At 36.7% G+C, this 16,825-nt stretch overlaps 1 protein-coding gene and 1 pseudogene across 1 annotated transcript in view; one reads left to right on the forward strand and one right to left on the reverse strand.

The window, feature by feature from the left end:
* LOC149063784 (uncharacterized) overlaps positions 1-16,825 on the reverse strand; it is a 61,979-nt gene that overhangs the window by 6,441 nt on the left and 38,713 nt on the right. The window lies entirely within an intron of this gene.
* On the forward strand, positions 83-202 carry LOC149063785 (5S ribosomal RNA; annotated as a pseudogene).

A 16,825-nucleotide genomic window follows, 5' to 3' on the forward strand; every position in this document is an offset into this window, starting at 1 on the left:
TTGAAATTACATATAGCCGTCAAAGATGAATGTATCAATGTTGAAAATGAAAGTAGGAAAAAAAATAAACCTAAGTCTTTTTTAACACGGCCATACCATGCTGAAAACACCGGTTCTCGTCCGATCACCGAAAGTTAAGCAGCATCGGGCGCGGTTAGTACTTGGGAGGGTGACCACCTGGGAACACCGCGTGCTGTTGGCATTACTTTTTGCCGCTGTGGTGGTCGAGTGGTTATAGTGCCGGACTCGTGATGCGAGGATCCGGGTTCGAACCCCACAGTGGTGGTCGGCTGAAGTTGGTTTTCTGTGGTTCCCAACTTCAAGGCGCAAATGCGAGCCGATCTCCCCGTTAAAAAGTCTCGCCACAGAGAGCAACAGTCCTACAACGGCAAATCATTCAACCATAACACTTCACTCATAGTTAGTAAAACTGGGGGCAGATGACAGCACTACACATAACAAGCATTACACAGAAACAAACTTCACGTCAGGTTGCACTACACGTACACGCACATTCCCGCATGTACCGATTCGTTGGGGGGTTCCGCGGGGACGGGGGTGCATGTGTGGTGTAGCAGTAGTAGGTAGGGGCTCGGGGATCCATGATGTTCTTAAGTCAGCCACCTCGTTGGGCAGTTTGCCTGTTGTGGCGTTGTATTTGTATTTGTATAAACACGAGACCTTCTTATAACAAAGAATATAAACATGAAACAGCTTGACTTTATTCGTGATTTGTTCCAATGCTGACTCATGAAATTTCTGTGAGAACTATTCAAATTGTAACTTTTACTGCCCCAGCTCGTTTGTTATCCTTACGATTCCGGATTTTTTTTTCAAATCTTTCAATATTACATTGAAGTTATTTTCTAAAGGTTATATATACGCGTGCCACTGGTGCTTTGAGCCTTCTTCTTTCTCTGTATATTAATATATGTTCTTTATATATGTAATATAAAGTTCTTTTCTCTGTATATTAATATATGTTGCAGTGAAACAATCAATTGTTGTCGATTTTCCATCGATATCTTCGAAATTTGAATTTGAAATTAATTTTTTTTTCAGAAAGCTTAAGTCCTTATAACAAATCTGTTGCCATCCTCCTACATAATGAAATTGCAAATGTAAGTATCTAATGTCAGAGTTCGATTCAAGTCTCTGAGAACGATCTTCAATTTTAAATATTCCAATATTTTTCGATGAAAGGCTTCAGGATCGAATTCCATTTGACAATCATTTTATTATAGTAAGTTTTAAATAGTTGAATTCACATGCCGGGACCGTACCAGAAAAAAAAATAAATGTTATGAAGCGTCGTTTTAGGAGAAAATGGAAACTTTGAACTTTTACTATCACTTTCTTTCAAATTTATGTTCGATGAAGCCTATAAAAATGAATTACTTTTTTTAGAAATAAAGTAAACTAGTGAAAATCTGTAGCTGAGTGAATAAGAAAACGTTGGATCACGCAAAAGAGCTTTCCATTTCTTTATTCGAGGCTTTGGTTGGACTTCGAGGAAACTTCGAAAATTTATTACTTCTATTTGTTTTTTTTTTCTCTTCTCGGAGAGAATGTAAATCTACGGATTTGTCCGGTTTTACCCATAAATCTTCTAGGAAGTACCAATTTTATATGGTACAGGGTTCAATGGCAAAAGTACCCACGTGCTGACGATGACACGTAATACACCTATGCCAACGTCTATCATTCGAGAAACTTCTGTGAAATGAGTTTCAGGTTCATCATGTATTATTTCACTTGAAATACGTTTTTTATTGTTATAAAAGAATAAATTATGTGTAGAAGAGATATCGGATATAATCCTCTGAGAATCATTATAAATATACACAGAACCTTTAATTACAGCTAGCATGTTACCTAATTACAAACTAAATTTTGTTTTCAATCTAATTAAACATTTGAGGGAGCCGAAACATTTGACATCGTAATGTCAATTCAACTAGGCTGATAATGCAGTTATTAGAATATATTCTAAAAATTGTAAGGCCAAATTTTTTGAATATCAGTTAGCCTTCAGTTACTTTTCATTTTTTCATTAATTATGAATGATTTTTCAGTGTATATTTGCCGGCCTGTTTCGACCATTTTTAGTGCCTGAACTTTCGGGCTCTAATCACTAACCGAAAAAAAAAAAAAACTTTAGCGAAAAAATTTGAAAAATGCATATACGAGATGCATATTCTTTTCTCCGAGTTCTTTCAAATTGGGAACGTCGAAATTTCCCAAGACACATTTCTGCGAGCGAAAACTAAAGAATGTGTCAATATGTTTGTACGATTTTATCTATAAGAAAGACTATCTTTAAAGAAATGAAAACTATATTTTTCTTACAATTTCAATCTTCTCGAACAATCAATAAACATGTTAGATTTTCGTCCCGCACCCGTTGCCCTTTCCGGAACGCTACCTTTTGAAATTTCAAAAAAATAATTGTAGGCAGTCTATTCGGGCCTAGAGAAGTACGCATGTATAATTCTGTAAAGATTGCATTCACCGTTTATTTTGTAGGTGTGTCCGAAGAGGGCTGTCTGCGTCAGAAGAGTACCGAAAAGTGCGGGGAAGCGAGCATTGCTGTGAAGCCAATAATAGAGTAAAAACTTTTGCCTATGTGATTGAAAAACACTAAAATTTTATCTCCGTTGCAGATTTAGCAATACCCAGAGTGCATCATAGCGAGGCCTGCTACTCTAACCCCCCCCCCCCCACCTACAAAAAAAAACATTTCTTAGATATATGAATATATTTCCTGTATATACATATCTACAAAATGATATGTCCTGACTGACTGATTCATCATCGCCGAGCCAACACCACTGGAGAAATATTTATGAAATTTTGTCCGTAGTTTTATTTCATGACGTAAAGAAAAATGTTTTTTTTTTTAAATTCGAATATATCAAATATTAAAATTTAGAAAGAAGTGAAGAAGCCCAGAAATCGTGAATAATTATTGAACGATTGAAGAAAAAGATCAACGATTGAAGATTGTCAATATTACAGATATTTGAAATAAGTTTAAATATATACAAGTTTTAAAAATAGACCAAGAACCTCTTAGAACATTTTTTCTACTTTATAGTTCCTATATTCTTTTACACTAGTATCTTGAAATGACAAAAATCAAAGAAAACGAAACACGCCTCTCACGATATACACAGCGGTATTATGTTTCTCAAGTATACATTAATATGTTCTTGAACGTAATCGAACTGAGAAAACAGCGTTCATGTTCTCCTAACCGAACAACGAAATTCATTTCCTAGAGAAACGTGAACAGGAAAGAGACGTGAAATAAATCAACATTATGCTTCTGGTCACGCTATGGCGAATAATCCTGGTAACGTACAAGTCCTTGGAAATGAGATGGTCCTGGACGATATATGTTCTTTGACCACCATTCCATACACTGACCGACCTCTCGCACGAAGTGTTTCAATTGAGAAGGAGCTACTTCGTCTATGCTTCCGAGTGTTTTTACAAGATTTTGAACATGAAAAATGTAATAGAAAGAGTGGTGAAAAAATACGAAATCTATTACTCAAAATAATTTCCCTTTGAATTATCTTGGATATCTTTCCAGCCGTTTACTTGACACGGAACGTAATCTTGTCTTTATAGATACGGAATAAATTTTGAGAAAACATGACATATACGTGTTTTCAGATCGTGACTTATTCTCGCAGTTTTATGGAATCATTTGCAGGAACGTAAATATGCACACGGACAGTGTTATTGTTTAACGTATAAATTTCCTATTCTAACTTCTTTAGTTGCATTTAAATTTCCTATCTTGCCATAAAGGTAATATTTTCTAATTGAGCGAAAACTTAAAAGTATCTTATATTCGTTTTAATTACTGTTTTATTACTTATTTTTTCCACAATTCCAACAACGGCCCCCTCAAGTGCTCGTGTAATGGTAAAAACATCAGTAGGCCTAATTTAGGACTAAGTTGATTTCTTGTGCAGTTTTTGGTAGACAGGGATGAAGAATAACCCTTTACCGTACTTATTGAATAAAAATATCTTCTTCCGTACGTTTGAAAACGATCAAGTAATTGTGTTTTGGGATTGTATTGGATATACAGTCGAGAATCCCGTTAAAATGAACTTTGGGGATTATCTTGGGGGATTAGAAAAGTGTTCGTTAAAACGAGATTTTCGTTATAACGGTATTCGTTAAAACGGGATTCAACTGAATAACGAAGCCATTGAATATCCAAAAGAATGATTTAATAGAGAAAATGGTCAATATTAGATATCACCATAAATATTATATACGGATGAACATAAAATTTATTTATTTATTTACCCAGAGGGCATGAAAAAGAGGGCATGCACTTACACAGAAAAAGCAATAATAAATAATAAAATAATAATGGATAAATATTTAGAAATAATAGTCATAAGGGAAGGCTTATACGTATACGTAGCCAAGTCGAAATCCTCAGTAGCGAAAGCAAATCTTGCGTAGGAGACGCATACAAGTTCTGATGGCAGACTGTTCCATATTCTCGCCACACGACATCTGAATCCGTGGTAAAAGCAATCTCTTCTTGCCGTTGGTATTCTTATTTGAAAGCAATGCTTCCGTAGGTCAACTTGTCTGTCTGTGACATCGAATAAAGGTTATCCCGATGGTAGATAAACCATTTGGTGTACTAGTTTGTAGCACATCTTCAGATCTGCAGCGATTCTACGCCATTCCAGTGCGTGCAAACCCAGAAATTGAAGTCTCTCGCCATTAGACCAGCTGCTCATGCCAGCTATTCGTTTAGTAAAGGAACTATGTGGCTTTTCAAGGAGCTTTATGTCCTTAATTTTGTAAGGGCTCATACTTGCGAACAGAACTAGAGTCGGGCAAACGTACACACAGAAAGCGTATGACAACGTATGCTCATCACACTAACCGTATGCCGTACACATAACATAAATGAAATTCTGTTAGCTTTGCAGACTATGCCATGATAATGGTCAGCAAAATCCAGGATGCGGCTCATTGCAGTGCCTAAATCCACGCATGTATCTAATTGCTGTAACGTTTCATTACCTGGTTAATAATATTCAGGATCGGTGCGCCTGCCTAAATGCATTGATGCACTTTTTTGATGTTGAAATAGGAAGTTTATACTGACAATTCCACTGGAAAAGTTGTTGGCGTGCAATTCTTAGACCTCTATTGTTTTCTACTGGAGAGAATAACTTTGCGTCATCAGCAAATTGCAATAGAGGGATGGGTGACACAGCCTTACCTGAGTGATATCGTAAGTGTACAAAGTAAATAAGATCGGGCCTAAGATGGACCCCTGAACGATTCCGCTTGGCATTCCACATTCTATGGTCATGAGGCTGGCTACGCGAACCTGATGAACCCTGTCTGATAGCAGTACTTGAATTATCCTCACAATTTTATCAGGAACACACACCAGCTATCTTCCTCAGTAGTAGCAATCTGTATACTTTATCAAATGCCTTTTCGAAATCAACGTCACAATTACATCAATCTCTTGTCCTAAATCCATAGCACTCGCCCATATATCATGACAAATCAACTAATTGAAATATCATGACAAAATTAACGGTGGAACGGGTGAGCAGTCATTTTGACTGTTTTTTCGATTTTGGAAACGCTATAATCTCAATAGTATTTGACGTAGACACTCATTTTTTTGTGACTTTTCATTACTTGTATACTTCTCTTTGTTTACAAAAATTTGAAGAAATTTTTCATGTTTTGTTCCTTGTTTGAATTGGGTCCGGGTCCGGTTCCAATCGAGTGAGATAGTTGGTGTTCTACTGTATTTCCACTTTCGGGATTAAGTTATAGCTTGATGATTGATTTCTTTCCGTGTGTCATCCCAACCGACACATTGAAATCAGTGCTTTACATTAGCCAGTCGAGTTGCAGAATTCGTTCAGGTAAAAACAAATGATATACTATCAGCAACGATTAACAATAGATGAATATTTAACGTGTTTATTTATTTATATTATTTTTTTGCATTTTCACCGAAGCACTCGAATTCTGAAAATAGTAATTTCATGAATAATAACATTAGATTAAGTTACATCTTATTTATCAGAAAAATTATAAACTCTGCCTGGTTTTAATTTATACAAAAATTTCCACGTTTTGAAGACAAATAAAATTTAATTGGTCAAATGGTCGACGCGTTTCGGCTCTTCTTCAATGGAGAGCCGTCATGGTCAGAATTCACACGAATGAGTCGTGGAGGGGTGATGCTTACGTCTGGTCGTCCGAGGAGTTCGCCTTTGTATTTGCTGTATGCGAGTGGTCTTTGAATGCGAATTGGGGAGCCATCTGTTGCAAAGTGTTGAAAATTTTGTCTCGACTGAGGTTAATAAAACCTGTCCAAGCTGACGAAATAGGTGGCGTGTTTCTTCCATCATTAACGAGGAAATTCTGGCATGTTCTGATGAAGTATCCCTCGAGAATATTCAGTTCGGAATTATGTGTTGCTTTTTTAAAAACAAACGCTTTATCAAAATCAAAATTATATGAAAGTTCGTTTAAGTGTTTGTTTTTAGAAAAGCAAAACATAATTCCGAACTGAATTTTCTCGAGGGATCCTTCATCGAGAACAAGCTAGAATTTCCTCGTTAATGATGGAAGAAACACGCCACCTATTTCGTCAGCTTGGACAGGCTTTATCAACCTCAGTCGTGACAAAACTTTCAACACTTTGCAACCGATGGCTCCCCAATTCGCATCCAAAGACCACTCGGACGCAGCAAATACAAAGGCGAACTCTTCGGACGACCAGACATAAGCATCACTCCTCCACGACTCATTCGTGTGAATTCTGACCACGAGGTCCTGATGACGGCTCTGCGTCGACCATTCGACCAATTAAATTTTATTTGTCTTGAAAACGTGGCAAGTTTTGTATATACATCTTATTTATTCAGAATTACTTCTCAGCATTTACCCAGAATTTTCTGACCGATATTTGTTTATGGACTGCTAGAGACAATAATAACATGAAAGTTACATTTTATTCTAAGAAAGGTGCAACACCACACGTTCAATACACTTTTTCGTGTTTATTTTTCCTCGAAAGCGGTGCTTACTCCAAGAAATACAAAATTCAGTTACGTTTATGATATCTATAACAATTCAAGAATTGTAAAACCAAAAAACTGAAACGTCGTTTCAGAGGAACCAGAACAAGATAGATTCAAATAGAACAATCTTGAATATTGTATTTATTTTCCTTTTTTGTGTGATACCAGTGGATACGATTGATTATTCGGATAAAAATTGTCATTCTGATTTCCCCATCTGTACCTGTAGCTAACCTACATTGATAACATATAGCGATGTTTCTTGCATCTCCCTGGTGACAAAATCTTTGTAAAACGCAAATATAACGTTTCTTTTTCCTCCATAGAAGAATAAGCAAGCTTCTTTGTGTAGAATACATAGCTTTTGAAACCATATCGGCACAATATCACAATATAAATCGATGGCGTGTATGTCCGGAGGAAATGGAAGGGTGTACACTTCCCATTTTGTGTTCTCCTTCTACACATTCAATGAATGTCCATTCCGGGAAATAAATTGCAGTTCGTTTGTCTGTCAATGTTGTCACACACTATTTCATTGATTTACGTGTGGTTCTTCTATATCTCACGAATGCATTAAACATTTAAGTAATGTGAAATCAAATGAAACGTCATTTCAGAGACATCAGAGCAAAAATTTAATCAACTGAAATAACCTTGAATATTATATTAACTTTCCTTCGTTGCGTGATTTCAGAGCAGATTCTATTCAATCTGATAACAAAACGAAAAATATTTTCATTCTACTAGCATTCGAGCAAAATCCATGTATTCCATTACAGCGAAAAATGGTTTCTATTGAAAAGTGAATTTCTATTCATATAACTATGCAATATCTAGAAACGTTTCTTATCTCAAAGTTCTCGTACCATCTTTCACGTATAGAGCAAAAATCGGTCAAGCAATGATTTAATTAACGATATATATTTGAATTAAAACACTACGCATCAGTAATTATCAAGAAAGGGATATTTATGACGACAATCATTATTAACGCATTCCTAAATGATTATTATAACTAAATAGTTATGGAAACTATTTAGAGTACCGTATATATTCGTATATAAGCCGAGTTTTTTGTGGAAAAATTCGTTCCTAAAGTGGAGGGGTCGGGTAAGTTTTTGATGAGAAAACAACGACCCCCACAATCAGTAATCATTTTTGCAGCAGTGTTCGAGAAACCGGCATTATCAGTATGTGGGATATGTTCAAACCCCACACGGAACGGATTATGTCAAAGCCGAGACAAAGAAATCGAAAAAATCATTGGCTTCGATAATAGGTGGGATAACGTCGATTGTACAGCCTTTAGATGTGAGCATCGACAAGCCTCTCAAAGACTATTTGAGGAATTTGTGGATCGAATGGATGAGTTCCGATGATAAAGAAACAACTACAAAACGTGGTGCCTCGAAGAAACCTGACATTGGCCTAGTGTGCCAATGGGTACACGAGACGCGGATTTCTGTTTCCACCGATCCTTCAAAAAGTGTTGCATCAGCAATGCGATGGACGGAACTGAAGATGATATCCTCTTTGAAAGTGGCAATGGCGATGACAGACAGCCCAGATGGAGATAAAAACGAAGATGCCGCACCCCCCCTATGATGATTTGATGGATTACCATGAGCTTGGAGACGTAGAAGAAACGGATTAAAAAGTTTCACTCATTTTGTATTGTAAATTTCCGTAAGCTATTCATTTTGCATGAAAATGTAAGAATTTTTTTTTCTCTGAAATTCACGAATTTTTGGGGGTCGGCTTATACACGAGTATATACGGTATTCAATTGTGTTTATTATCTCACTCCCAAATGACGTAAAATCAGCAAATGAGTTTTCAGTTTTTTTCGTGAAAATTTATTTTATTTTTTGTGACTGAATTTTTTCAATTTTTATTCCACCAGCTATAATAGGGGTAATCTATGCTTTTTTTCTCCACTGTGGAATTAGTATTTTTACTCCCTTTGATTAGTATTTCAGTATCGCTTAGATAAGGGGTTGCAAAAATTCCGCTTTCCACAGGCTCCTTGTATCAATAAACTGAAGGCCACAGGCCACTCATCTCTACCAATCAGATGAAAGCCAAGAGAACCTTTTTTCAGAATAATATTCAGCGTATGCTATAAAATAATGTATAAATTGTTGTGTCATCCGAACTCAAGATTCCCCTGAAGGCTTTCCAGAGACCCCCATTTCAGATGTAACTCCTAGTTACTCATACAAGGGGTGTATAAATAAATCGAATTTTTGTTAAATTTCACGAATTTGAATGGCTAATTAGTTAATTAATTATGATCTTAATTAGCATCGGGATCGTTGAGATTAATAAATGACAAGTTTTCAAATTTACGAAAATTAGAAAATTCTCATTTTTACTAGTTTTCATGAAAGTTGGTAAATGTTGGCATTTACTGAAATGCTTGATAGAAGTCCGAAAGGTATACGTTTAGAAGCGTTTTTCGGGATTTTATCAACTCGACTTCTTCGGGCTTTTATCGTAACATGTACATTGAAATAGGTAGTTTAAGAAATCTCGCAAAACTCTCACACAAAACATCACTTATGCACGGTTTGTGACTAATTTACAGTATGCCTAATTTCTCGTATCACAGCGTCATCTGTAGGTGAAATGTTGAAACGTTTTTCAATTTACGAAAAGGAAAACGTCATTAGTACTTTGGTGCAGACCGATCTTCAGAATGCGAATTTTTTTAAGACTGAACTGTTCAAAATTCTCTCGAAATAGATTCTTAACAGCATCAGTTAAAAATATGTTACACGGTCAACCATTTTTCTGAATTTTGCATAATCAGTCTCGTACGTTTGTTCGGAATATGTTAATAGGGTACCGTAAACTAAATATTACACTGTATATAAACTATATACCTTATTTGTACCCAAAATGTGCACATTTTTGTACATCTTTTACCAAAAACATTAATGATGCTGATAACACTGCTGAACAAAACAAAATGCCATGTTCTTAAAGGGAATTTTAATGGTTTGAGGGTATAAGGAGACTGCTGATTCCGACTCTGGCATTGGTTTCTCCAGATTAGCTCGAACTTTCGAGAAAAAGTGAAATTAAACTTCAAATATAATACTTAATCACAGTACAAATCACATTGCTGAAAGTATTCATTATCTCAGAAACCAAAGCCGATTAAGCAAAACCAATATCAGATTCGCAATCACCGTCACAAATTCATTCTAAAATCACTAAAATAGATTTGCCAATGATGATTATTCACTGCATTTATTTATAACGCACACTTCTAAATGAGATTTGTATGTTTCTTAGGCATTAGGCTACTATTGAAATTTAATTTTCACTTTATCTCAAAAACTATAACAAATCCGACAAGACTAATGCTAGGTTTGAAATCAGCTCCCCAAAATCATCTTAAAATCACTGAAATAGTTTTGAGAACAAAATTTCTGTTGCGAGCAGTGTATTCTAATTTTTACTACTTTTCGGATGTTTTTTATAAGATTCTGAGTTGTAAAAAAATGAATGTATGTGAAAGTTACTAACATGGGAGTATTTATTTACCACAATATACAAGGCGTTTTGAATTGTTTGTCCGTAAAACTAACTATCACGGTCACACTCTTGACTATTAAAGGTATACTTCCAACACAAAAATGTTTTCAGATGATATACGGTTTCTTAAAACACCGTAACTTTTTCTGAGTAGATTATATACATAGAAAACTATATAATGATTATATTTTTATACATTCCCCGTGTAATAAAACTTCCAATTAATGAAATGCAGAGCTATAAAATCTTGAAAAGATATTTGCAAAAGAATTCCATATTTTTAAATATTATTTAATACATGGAATTCGGTACGTGGAAATATTGAATGAAATTTTATACATGGAAATATTGATGATGAGAAATTACAACGTTTTGGCGAATATTACAGTGTTGGTGTGTTCTTATCAGCTAGAGAATATCTATTTTTATGGATTGTGCGCAAATGAAATGACCACCAAAATTTGTTGTTTCATTAACATTATTTTATTGTGTATTTAAAAGATAACTGTTTTTTTTCCTTTCACTATCGCTTAAAATTATATATGGAATATTTTGCAAATTACTTTTCGGAGCATGATCTATATTTCACTAATTGGCAATTTTGGCACACAGGGACTGTATATAAAATGTTTATTTATACATATATATTTTCATGTGTACGACCGACCAAATAAATTACGACATTTTAAGGAACTGTGTGTTATTTGAATACTTTTTGTAGCTGTGGATGTACATCTTTCAAATCTTCGATATTCAGATATTATTTCCTAATAAATCAACAAGTGTACGATATAAAAAGTATCAACATGAAAACGTTAAATTAAATTCTGTCAATGTACAACAACAACAGATTCCGCTTCAACTTTAAGCTCACCAATATATTAATGTATGTACACTTTTTCACGTTGTCGCGCATACATCCGTATGACGCTTATTAACCACCATCCCGGCGTAAAAAAAAATATTTGGACTTGTCATTGCAAAAGTGAAAGGCTTTCGTGAAAGTGGGATATATCGTCATTGCCGGTGAGAGATTTGAAATAAATATGTATTTTGAAAGGAAATCCCCCCAAACGTGATAATATAAAGAAAATGTCCCTTTTTCGACTCAAATGGAGACATCATTAAATGGAGTAGGTAATGGGAATGATGCGTGTTCGAAAAGACAGAAAAGGACATCGCAATATCCCTCACAACATAATAGACATCAAATCGAATTGGATAATCTTAGAAACATCATTTATTAAGGATCACGCGAGTCTCTACTCTTTCGGCACTGGGATACTCAGTGACATGTTACTAGAATTTGCGTTTTATTCTGTATAGAACGCACTGTACATGTTGATAATTATTTTTGTACAAGTTAAATCGAACGTTTGAACGAATATTGTGATCTGAATTCCAGTACACTGCTCAAAACAATTAGGGGAGCAAGCAAAAAAGTGAAGAAAACCGTGCGAGACAGCCACGTATTGGCATACAATGGATAGTACACGCGTATCAATGCGCAATACAGAAAAAAGACGTAAAAAAATTTGGAATTAAGCTTTAATTCTTTGAAAATATGGGAAAAACATGAAAAGATGATTTAGGGCAACAATTTGGTAACATGTAAACGATAAAAAAAAGTACTGTTTAGACATGATGCATGAGTTTTAATAGGGCGTGTGGTCTCCTCGAACAGCTAAAACTGCTGCACACCTGTTTGCCATGGATGCGATGAGGTTATCGATCAGACTTTGGGGAATACTGTTCCACTCCTCAAGAAGTGCAATCTGCAAGTCTCGGACAGTAACAGGCGGCCTTGGTCGCGTAGCCATGCGTCGTCAGGAGAGCACGCTGGCCATTCCATACGCTGTATTGTTTCAGCTTCAAGCATGTTCTCCACCAGACGAGCTCTATGCGGTCGGGCATTATCATCCTGGAAAACAAAGGAATCTCCAATGGCTCCAGCGTAAGGGATGACATGAGGTCGCAGTATCTCGTCTGCATACCTTCGGGCCGTCAAAGTGCCATTCCGAATGATATGCAGGTCCGTACGTCCGCCTATGCTGATTCCACCCCATACCATCCAACCAGCTCGTCTGTATTGTGACCTTTCACGAACGAATGCGGGGTTATTTCGAGTGCCCCTGTCCCTCCATACCAGAACACGTCGGGTGTCACACTCCAGACTGAATCGGGACTCGTCTGTAAACAGCACTTGGCTCCAACCATGTTGCTCCCAATCTCGATATTCAGCAACCCATCTTCTTCGGGCCGCACGGTGGCGTGGGGTCAACGGAATGCAGACCATTGGCCTACGTGCATAGAGCCCTCCCTCATGAAGCCGATTACGTACTGTTTGGCTGGACACCCTTCGTCCTGTTGCCAAGAGCAACCGTCTTTGCAGCTGCGTAGTATTCTCTGTTCTGTTTCGACGGGCTGTTAACCGTACATACCGGTCATCAGTTGCTGTAGTGGCGCGTGGCCGACCTTGCCCTGGTCGACGTCTAACATTTCCTGTTTCTTGGAATCGATTCCACAGCCTTGCAACAACACTTCTGGCGACTCCAACAGCGTCCGCGACACTACGTTGCGTTTGCCCGGATTCCAGTCTGCCTATAACACGCCATGCCATGGATTCCGGTAAATCACGTTGTTGAGACATCCTCAAGTCACCTTGTCTCAAAAAAAAAATACTGCGCAATCGAATTTCACAGTTACGGCAGTAAAACAGACGTTTCTGCAACATCCCGATTTCTGCCCTTATCTCTTTTTTCTGGTTTTTGACGTCATGACCTTTGATTTTCATACGAAGTTTTCTTCTTCCGTTTCCTGCTAGGCTTTAAATTATGGATGATTCATTTTATGTTACTTATCGGTATACATCTTTGCGTAATTTTGTTAAAACCACGTGCTCCCCTAATTGTTTTGAGCAATGTATTTTGGAAAGCAGAATTTATTTTCCAACATGGTGTGGTATTACTAGTGACTGAGTGTGTTGTTGATAAGTGGAACGAGTTTTAGAATATGGAAAAAATTACATTTTTAAGCACACCAAGTTATTTCCCGATATTGGTCATGCCATATAATATTCTCAACGGTCATCTAAATATCGATACTTCCGATATTCTATATAAACCTTCCTATTTCTTGACCACTTCCAAAACTTAAAGCCTATTTTTGCTCCAACAAACTGGTCTGAGCTCCTTTTCTCGTCCAACAGTTGACAAACTTCACTTCGCTCTTGTTGATTCTCCCACGATCGCTGAATTTTTGTAAAAATGTAAAACAATAACTATGCCCCATCATTGATGTATTGTATGAATAAATAAATTATTATTATTTGCTAATTGTAGTGCTGATTATAAATGAATATGACTGTCAATTACCATACTTATCACATTATTATAAATATTATTAAATATTTCAAAAGTGTTATAAGAATATAATTTTTTATTTCGTCGTGGTTCATTCGAAAAACCTGACGTATACATTGCCAGGCAATCAGTAGAATTGCTTTCGCTTTCATCAAGTGGCCGACGAAAGCTCGTCCCCTGACGACGTTCTCTCTCTCTGAATGTTTTATGTAAAATCACACTGATTGCGGAGAGAACATTTCGTACCAAAGTTTTCTCTGAAGAAACGTGACCGAGTTCGTAAGAACTGCATTAACCGAAAACAATATTGCTTTTGTGGGAAGCAGCTTACAACATGGAGGTTGCGTTCAACGAGAAAAAATCCTTGAATTTAATGGGTCTCAACGCCATCTTATACGCTCGTTATACGCTTTGTTGGAATGAAATGGTTTTGGCTATTTTAATTGGTATTTTTTCCTTTGAGGAAAATGAATGGAAGAACATCCTTTATAAATTTATAAATTTTACAGATTAAAGCAGTTTGTTCTTGATGAGAGTGGGAAAATTACTGCAATCACCCTTTCTCACCAACTTCATAAATTTTTTTTTCTTTTCTCGAATTTTCCATTTTTTTGAAGTCAACACTACCAATATCAATTTCTAATCCAAAAGGCAACATCAAAAATCAGAAACGAAAAATGGTCCCAGATATAAACTTCCGTGCGCAAGAGAATTCAGGTAGAAAAATCACATGCATATTGGAAGAGCAGAACAAAAATAACAGAGGACGGACTATGTCGAAGTAGGATATAAAACGCTCCGGTATAGTGGAATTCGATGAGAGTTTCATTGTTGACTCCTCCCTCACCCTTTCACAAATATTTTATCAGTGATACTCTTCATCCTGCCATAATCAACTTCATTCAAAATAGAAGCGTCTGCAGTCACTGACAGCCATTTGCTACCAGGTATGTTGCTACGTTGATATGTTTCTTATTGTCTTTATGCGAAAAAAAAAAAATCTATGCTAAGATATATCGATTAATGTAGATGCACATAGAATTTTATTATACTTTATTTCATTATTGATACATACATATATGCTAGGTTCCTCAAGCAAGAGTTGAGATACTATATGGGTTTGCTGTATTTTTTCATTTTTTCAGGTTAAGAAAGATGAAAATAAATTTATTATCATGATGTTTTTGATATCTTAAATTCTCTCGCGATCCCCCTAAGTTCATTACTGTGACCCAGTGCGGGGTTCGCGACTTACAGTCACTAAGCGTAAATGACTGCTATCTGCAAAAAGTTTCGTATCTCCCGATAGCGTCATTCTAGCGCTCTTCCACAATAGGAGGAAATTTCTGCGAAGCGGTAGGAACATTATTTTAAAGAAATATATCAACATAAAACATTTTCGTCCCTTAAATTCCATCAATATTGTCACACACTTATGAAATATTTCCTTCATAATGTTCTTGATTGTGATGAATGCACTCAAAGAGAGAACCTCATTTTCACCGTGAATATACAATTCCTTTCTCACGCTATACCGTAACCAAAAATTGATTAAAATATGCCCGTGAAGCTATTTGAATATTCGACCCTCTGTCTAGGAGTAAATATTCCGTGACTAAACACCATTAAAAGTGAGTCACCTGACACTCTGCCTACTCTGTGGTAAATGAGTTCGATCCTGCAGTTACGAGTTCATGAAGAAGATATGGTCTAATTGCTCTCTTAAGAGCTGGGAAATGCTGTTTCTCGCTAGAACATAAGGCTCTGCCTTGCTTGTTCAGTCCATTAAAAATCCCATGTTTCTGTTAATGGGAAGTGCATTCCCATTCCCTCCTCGTCTCCACACAGAGAGACGGGTCTCGTCGAAATTAAAACTCAAACTTCTTCTTCTCAACTCAGATTGTAACACTCGCAGACATACAATTAAGGTACCAAAATGCTCAGAATGCCTGAAACTCATTATTTTTTGGTCCCACCCAGGGCCGCAATTAGGCAGCACTGAAAAATCAAACACAACACAACACTACATATGCACTCAGAATGTTAGGTACACACAAAGTTACACTTCCGGCACAACTTACTAGGTAGTAAATCCCCCTAGACGGGATAGACCTGAGTTGTGATCGGTTTGAAAGAAAGAAAGGGCCGCAACTGGAGAGGGGGGGGGGGTCTGGTGCCTCGGGCGCTGGGTTCACTGATTTTTTCCGTTCAATATTGCAGGGGGAGGGGCGCCAAAATGGGCACTTGTCCCTTGCAACAGATCCAATTTTCGTTTCGCATTGCGTCTCTGATCCCACCTATAATATAACTCTCTTCAGGGCATTTCTCTCATCTGGTTTTCCAAGTATTTCTCTGTATTAATTATTACTATTAATAAATACTTTTATAATACAGTGATAACTCGGAAAACGAAGGTGAATCGTTCCCGAATCCGGTCCGTTACTCAAATCCTTCGTTAGGTGAAACATCATTTCCCGTAGGTTTCTATGGAAAATCGTGTGATTCGTTCCAGGGGGAAGGTCCAGACTGTTCAGTTTGTTGCTTAGAGCAGTGGTGCGCGATCCCCCTTTTGCCTAAAAGAAATAATCGGCTACAACTAAATAGGCACCGGGACATTCAGATTTTTTGCCTGTAAATGCGCTATCCGGAATGCTCTTTTCGGAATGCTTGTTTCGATTTGAATTACGCAATATTGACTTCCGAAACTATGCTCAATTTTTTTTAAACCTCATACAAATATTTATTTTGTTTCTTGATGTACTTAGTGTTCTTTATGTAAGATGGAAGTGTTGCGAGGGGCATGTGGTTCTTGAT

The sequence above is a fragment of the Pholcus phalangioides genome, unplaced genomic scaffold (assembly GCF_987345545.1).
Source record: "Pholcus phalangioides strain wild (caught in Gottingen) unplaced genomic scaffold, Ppha-v1.0 ptg000043l_1, whole genome shotgun sequence".
Lineage (NCBI taxonomy): Eukaryota > Metazoa > Arthropoda > Arachnida > Araneae > Pholcidae > Pholcus > Pholcus phalangioides.